A 7,330-nucleotide genomic window follows, 5' to 3' on the forward strand; every position below is an offset into this window, starting at 1 on the left:
TTTGACCCCCCCAAACAGTTTCTTCTTACACTTCTTGTCTCAGCTTCTCCTTCCTGCATTTCCCTTCTCAGCTCCCCCATGATGGATCCTCCCCCTTTTCCTAAAGCCATCATGCCTTGATAAATATATATGATCATTGAAATACTTTTTAACAAAAAACAGATTCTATATTATATATATATAAATATATATATATAAAAGATATATAGAGATGCATTCACCAGGGGTTGACTGGGAGGAGGAAAGAGACCATTCTGTGACCAAAAAACCTTGGTCATTTTTTATATTGCCTTATTTCCCTATGGCTGAGCCTTGTTGTAACACATCAAGCTTTTCCATAGATGTTGTCTTGGCTTCCCACCAGATTAAGCATTCATATGCTTTGCTTTTAGTTTATATATACATGCATAATGGTTTTCCTCTTAATTTTGTCTTTATTTGGGATCAGCTTCTTGCACTCCTTTCCTGACTCAACCCTTTTTTGTCTCCTCTCACCTGATCACTTTATGTTCTGTTTTTGGTAGTGATCCCTGGATGAGGCACTTCTGTCACTCTCTTTTGAAGTCTTTCGTCCCAGTAGCAGAATGGAAAAAGCTTTGAGACCCAAGCTGATGCTCGGGGTAGCTGTGGAGAGAGTGTTCAAAATACTACTGACGCAGGCACCCTCTTGGCGCTGGAGAGTCTTTTCATTAGCTGCTCTAAGCATCAAAAATCAGAAATCTTTCTATGGAATTGTATGAGAGACCCTTTGAAGATTATAATCTGGACTAAACTGTCAAAAGATGGTCAAATAATAGGTAGGGGTTATCAGTAGGAAAACAATGTGCTCAGAAGCAGAAGTGACTCTTAGTAGTCCGGTTCAGGAGTCAGTGGAATATTTGGATTTTTTGCACAACATCTTCCTAGGTAGCTCTAAGCTCTGATGTGTGGGCTTCTGAGTTCACAGTCTGAAAGGAAATATATTACCTCTTTTGAATATCCCAGTAGTTTCTTTCCCATTATGTTCTTAAGGAGCATCAGCCAATGAATCTGTTCGGGGTTTCCATTCTGCAGAACTCCAGAGCACCTGCTAGTGGCAAGGCAGTGGTTCTTTGAGCTTTTCCCTTAACTCTTCTTTGGGTGGATCCTAAGGGAAAAGAAAGCACACAATCATGGGAATGATAGCCCAGAACAAGCAGAAATCTTGTCTTACCACTGTGGTTTATAGGAGAGATCAGGAGAAAACGTTCTACTTTCTCCATGGCCTGATTCCTGAAGAGACTGTTCCAAAAATTATAGCGGCAGGGAACTCTTAGTGCATTTGGCACCGAGATTTAAATACAACCAGAGTTGTCCTCAAGGCCCAGCCATTAAAAAATATTGACTCTCTTGACCTTCTGATATCTTGTCAGAGAGCTTTTCACTGTGAGGAAGTGTGGGTGTATGTAATCTGTTAGGTTGGGGATAGGTTTTTCTGTTAGCCAATACTAAAGGAGACCTGCAATAAAAATTACCCTGATCTGATAGAAAGTGAAGTGTTTATGTATGACTGTGTGTGTGTGTTTGTGCCTGTATATACTTACACACAGATGAGAAATTATATTTGAAATTGTTAGAGAATAAATCAGATCAAAATGCCTTTCAGGCCCGTTACCTGGAAAAATACCTTGAAACCTGGGTGTGTTTCTGAGGTCATTTCTTTGCCTCTGCTAAAATTAATTACAATTATGAATGGGGGGATATTCTACACCTTTAAAAGAAGAAACTATTTTTGTGTTTGAACATGAAACCATTATCCAGCTCTATAGCGGGGTCCTATTTCCTTTCTTATGTCTTTTTTATCGTGACTACAAATAGATGATGCTATGATTCTGTATATTTTATATAAAATCTGTCCAAATTAGGGTTTAGGTGAGTTTGTGTTGTTACTTAACCTGAAATATAGTAACTGTTCATATTCTAAATAGTGGTTCACTCTCTTTGGTCCGTTCTCTGCAGACGTATTACTGTTTTTAATGCTCAGGAACTATTGCAAGGAATTTTCCCCAGATCAAATTTTGTTAATATTGAAGTGAGAGTCATCCATGTCCAGCCACTGACCACAGCCTTTAGTCCCACTGAAGGGCAGAACTCAAAACTTGCTACTTTATGTCCATAATCATGTACATAGACATCTTTTGGAGGAAAGGGACACAATAACTCACTGAAGTGTGCAGTATTTGGCTAGAACATTTCAAGGAATGGAATCTTCTCCAATATGAAATCATTAGATACAAACTACCTTGATGCTGAGGACTAGAGGCTTTTAGGTGATTTGATGCTGTTTCTCTGGGATGGATACTAGTTACCCTGAACTCCCTTCATTAATGCATTACTATGAGTGAATTTTTATCCAGTCCTTTCCATTTGTCCTATATCTTTCTCATTGTTGAAACTTCAAATCCAGTATCTTGTTTGACCCCCAAACTGAGCAACTGCTGCTTTTGTCTCCAAACAGCAGTATGCCACTCCAGTCTTCTTCACAGGAAAGTAGGAGCCTACATTCCTTGAGTCAGGAGCTTATGGCTGAAAATCCCTTTCCCTGAACTTTGGGCCAGCAGAAATTAATGTAACTGACAGGCATATTGATCTAACATTATTTTCATGAGCTTTTTTATTTAATTAAAAAAATTTTTCTTTAAACCTTGCAAGGCAGGGAATGCCCAGAGAAATGGTAATAGTAAAGCACTCATTCCCTGTACTTTTAGGTTGCCCCTTCACTTTCGTCTGTTTGTCATTTGACTGTCTCACTTTTCACCCAGAGCAATAACAACCCATGCCATCTTCCTTCAGGGACTTCCCAGCTGGCGCTCTCCTTGTGGGTGCCATACCGAAAACAAATTAATAGATATTTCTCAGCTTGGTTCAGAATAATTAGAACCCTTGATCCCAAAAAACTATAGATTGAAATGTGGGATAAAGATTATGATTGGGGGAGGGTTAGAGACAAAAGCTGTAAATTACTATGGCTGATTGATTTATTTCTACTATATACATATATATATATATTTTTTGCTTTTGTATATCCTATATAGGAAACTAAGCATTGTATTTTTTTAACAAATCTGAGAAAGCACTATGAACTGCAGATATTTGACTTTCAGAATATATTTTGTATTGTTAATAGCTTCACTTTGTGTGAATACTGGAAGCTGCAGATCTTTGCTAGAATGCGGTAAATTTATACTCTTTTTGAGGGGTTCTGGGGTATTAATCAGGCCCCTGTTATGCTTTGGGGAAGCCCTGGTGCTACTTACTTTCATTCAATTGTAAATACCCTGATGCCTTTTGGACCTTGGAATCAGATCAAATGAGTTCTGGAGATCCAGGTACCAAGGAAATGATAGTCTAGCTGCCTCCAGTGAGTAGCCACCTGAGTAGCTCTCCTGCCCCCCCTGCACCCCCCCCCCCATTCAAAGTTGGGTAGCCTCTTGGGATTGGGAGGAGAAATGTGAAATCTCAGAGTTTCATCTCCCTTAGAAGAGAGCCAGTAACTTTTGTGCTAGGATGAAAGGTGGCAGCAGTAGTTCTGGTAAAGGGAGGCGGATATGGCACTTCTCCAAGCCCGGAAAACAGTGCTTTTGAAAACTGCTGATAAAATATGGGCAGGTTATTACTTTTTGTTGGGAGCCTGTGCTCTCTCCGGTGCCTCTCTTGGCCCTGCTCCTAGGGTACAGACCTAGGAGAGTGAGCAGACCAGCTTTGAGGTTGACTTGTTTTTCTTTGTCTGCCTTCCCTAAACACCATCCCCCAGGAGGACATTAAGCAGCTTTAAGATTAAATTCCTACTCCCTCTTCCAGATTTGGCTCACTTGCCTTAGATTGAAGGCTGGTAAAGGATAAAAGGGGAATCCTGTACTTCATTCCTCCCCCTGGGTCTTCTCCAGTCTGACTTCCCCAGACCCAAAAAAGATTTCCTCCACGACTTTCATTTGACAGAAATCAGTATGTTTTCCCCTTTCCTCGTTATCAAACAACCCCCGCCAGCCTCATCTCTGCTAAGCCAGAAGAGGGCCTTCAGTTACCTTTAGTAACAGAAAAATACGTAACAAACGGGGTTAAACTGAGGCTGCAGGTAAGACTTTGTAGATACCTCTCCTGGGGTGGGGGGCAGGGGTGTCCCTCTTTCTTCAGGAATTATACTGTGCCTTCTCTGCAGGGAATGGGCTTGTCTACCCAGCCCTCTACTTTCCCAGCAACTGCTCTTAGACAGTATAGACAAGGGCAGGTCTTCATATTTCTGATCACCCCTCTCTCCCGGCGGCATCCCATAGCCCTCATCTTGGTCTGGGCACAAAGACTTCAGGTAAAGATGGGGGAATTATGCTGAGATTGACCTGAGGAGACCCCTTCCATGCACATCAATGGCAGCTGCCCCAGGGCCTGCTTCCTCTTCCCCAGCAGTCATCTTCTGAGGGGGAGGCGCAGAGCTCCACTCTGGTGCCTAAAACAAGTTTATTTCTCAGCTGGCAATAACCAGTCTCCTTACCACTGATGCCTTTTTAAATTTCTTAATAATCCCATGCTGTGCTACACATTGTTGGTACCAATCGGATTATCACCAGGGCTATGTGGGGGATACTTTCACGCTTTCTCATCTTTCTTGCTCCCCCACCCCCTTGATCTTGTGTATGTATGATGCTAATCTGCCTTGAAGTCACTCATTACCAATTACCTTCCTTTCTTGTCTCCCCATACCTTTTGTCTCTGGTGTTTTGGGGCTTTTTTTTTTTTGGCCTTTTTGTACAAAGATTAGTTTCAATGTAGTCTGTAGCTCCTTTGTAAACCAATTAAAAAAGTTTTTTTTAATAAAATGCCATGTCTCGTGTATTGAGAAGGTTGGGAATGGGGGCGGGGAGATGTTATGGTATAACTTCATATGCTGGACCCAACAAAGGTTTCCTGCTGTGTTGTGCTTCCGTACATGGTAATCAGCACAAGTGCCCTACCCTTAGCTCCAGGTAAATGGTTTCATGACCAGATCTATGTGTCATGACAACATAGAAAGGTAAAGGATCAAAATGAAGAAAGGCAGCCCGGGCCTCCCTGGTGGCGCAGGCAGTTGAGCGCAGTGCTGTGAAGCTGCCCGCAGCCTCTGCAGTACCGGTTCAATCCCCACCAGCCTCAGAGCAACCCACATGGTGAGCAGACCTCTCATGTCTCGCCCGCTGCTCCCCTAAGCAGTGTACTTCAGTCAGTCTGCCTGTTCTGCTCCCTGCTCTGTCTCTGGTGAATCCTCTCACCCTCCTGCACATCTGGCCTGTACCCCGGCTTTTGTATAAATACAAAAAAAAATTAAAAAAGAAGGGCAACCCCAATCTTTAGGTGTTTGTTGTTGTTTTGGAATACTTTTAAGGAAAAATAGCAAAGAAATTACAGTTATTCCGACAGCCTTTTAGGTTTCAGCCTATGATTTCACTTCTCTTCCTACAAATCCCAGAATCCTTAGTCATCTGTTTTTGCTTACCAGTATTTCTCAATTATTTTGCTCACTTAACTCCCTGTGTCTCCTTTGCCAATCACTCAGCCATGGATAAACTCAGTGACTCTATGTAGCTATTAACAATACAACATTTAAACATTTGGCTTTACTGGGGAGGTGGGAGTTGGGATTGTTTGGTTTGATTTTGCAATCTTAAATGGACCCTTAATAACTATATAATTTATTCAGTAAACATTTTTTAAAGGTTGGTTTATGCATACAAAAACTGGGATGTAGCCTGGTGTGTGTGGGGGGGTGTGAGAGGATTCACCAGAGACAGAGTGGGAAGCAGAACAGGCAGACTGACGAAATAAACTGCTGAGGGGAGCAGCGGGCGAGACAGGAGAGGTCTGCCGCGCCATGTGGGTTGCTCCCTGAGCGGCATCAAATTCATGTTGCAGTGGATGGCATAGCTTGATAGTGCTGTTTCTTTAACCCCTGTGCCACCGGGGAGGCCCCTATTCAAGAAACATTTATTGAGCCATTGCTATGTGCTGGGTACTATGTGCTATGTGTGGAGGATAAAAAAGATCCTACCACCAAGTACTTCATAGTCTGGCCAGCAAGACATATATCCGGAAGCACAAATTTCCCAATCATGACCTCATTTTCAGCAAATGATTGCCTTCCTATTTCATGGGGCAGATGGTAGTGTGGATTTCTTCCTCTCCCTTCCTACAAACTTCTTGTATACTCACCAATACCAATTTACTAGCTTCTTTCTTTTTTATATTTTCTTTGCTAGACCAATCTTGTCACCTGTGCTCTCAGCCTTATTTTCTTTGACTTCTTTTTGTTCCGTGTTTTGAGGATATTTTCTCCTTTTATGGATTCCCTTTTGTTGGCCGGTAAGAGGGTTAAAAATCTCTTCCCCCATTTTGAAATACCTCTTCTTCCTGTTCAGCTAATGATCTAGTTCTTTTCCATTTCCAAAGTTAGTGAAAGTTTACATTCTACTTTCTCCTTCCTTTACTCATTCCTCAGGCTACTTTGTTCAGTACCCATCATTTGCCAAATTGTTTCTCATCTCCATCAGTGACCTGCTTGCCAGCTTCAATGGCCTTCCAGTCATTAGCCCCTTACACTGCATCTTACAGCTTTCTCCCCATGGATTGTGAAACTAATGCTCTTGATTTGCTTTCAGCCTATTTTTAGCCCCTTCTTCCTCTATTCCTTAAATGTTGATGTCTCCGTCTTGTGTCCTTTCCTCACTCTTCCACAGCACCCTCCCGCCTTAAACCAGCCACGTCTGCTCTGTAGCTATTACATGTTGGCAACTCCAGGTCTTGAGACCTATTTTTTCTCTGAACCTGGCAGTCTACTTAACATTTTCATGTGGATGTCCCACAATTAACTTCAACAACATGTAAGAAAGAAAATAATCCTTTGTGTTCCTCATCTCACTTAGCTCTATTATTACCCTTGATCACTTACACTTGAAACCTCAGAATCAGCTTTTAATTTTCCCTTTTATCTACCAACATTCATTTGATTACTAATACAATGCATCTCAATTTTTTCCCTTTTTATTTTTTTAAATTTTTTTTAAAGATTTATTTATTTTTATACAAGAGCTGGGGTACAGGCCAGATGCGCGGGAGGGTGAGAGGATTCGCCAGTGACAGAGCGGAGAGCAGAACAGGCAGACTGACGAAATACACTGCTGAGGGGAGCAGCGGGTGAGACAGGAGAGGTCTGCCGCGCCATGTGGGATTCTTGCCGGCAGGCCGGTATCAAACCAGCGCTGCAGAGGCTGTGGGCAGCTTCACAGCGCTACGCTCAACCCGCTGCACCACTGAGGAGGCCCTCCCTTTTTATTTTAACTTCCAC

The sequence above is a fragment of the Talpa europaea genome (genome assembly GCF_964194135.1).
Source record: "Talpa europaea genome assembly, chromosome: 15".
NCBI lineage: Eukaryota > Metazoa > Chordata > Mammalia > Eulipotyphla > Talpidae > Talpa > Talpa europaea.